Source organism: Perna viridis, chromosome 7 (genome assembly GCF_037379345.1).
Source record: "Perna viridis isolate PV_CMFRI_1.1 ecotype Kerala chromosome 7, ASM3737934v1, whole genome shotgun sequence".
In the NCBI taxonomy this organism is placed as follows: Eukaryota; Metazoa; Mollusca; class Bivalvia; order Mytilida; family Mytilidae; genus Perna; species Perna viridis.
The window spans coordinates 48640636-48641247 of NC_142451.1; positions in this window are offsets into that span (position 1 = coordinate 48640636).

Genomic DNA, 612 nt, shown 5'->3' on the forward strand with positions numbered 1-612 from the left:
GTTGTTTGTTTTTTTTGTTTTTGTTTTTGGATGTTGAATACACAAAAGGCAGCTTGAAACATGTACACCAACAGGAATGTAATAACACCGTCATAAATTAGACATCTATAAAATTTATTACATATTTTCTACCATTCATTACTCATTAATATTATCCAGAGTTTCATCAACAAAATACAGAGCTTTGGCATAAATTACTGACAAAATAATATAACAACCGTACAGAAATATCATCTTCCAATTTTCCACTAAATTGTCAAGAGATAAAAGGAAAAAAAATAAATGTATTCACAGGCAAAATACCAAAGACAAAATACGCAGCACATAATTCTTTATAAGTTACATCTTGAATTCATGTGGTTTGTATATGCTGGCATTCTCTAAGTCCCTGCATTTAGCCCTAGGGAATAGCCTAGATTTTCCTTTAGCTAAGGCATTAGTAGACTTTACTAAATTCACTGCTTTTTTAACTGATAATTATACAGCTGTCTATATAATAGATTTTACATGTATAATGTTGTCACGTCTCCAGTGTTAATGATAACCTAGAACTTTATATTACATGTTGTTTATTTATTTTATATTATCACAAAAGTTGATTTTCGCACTGAC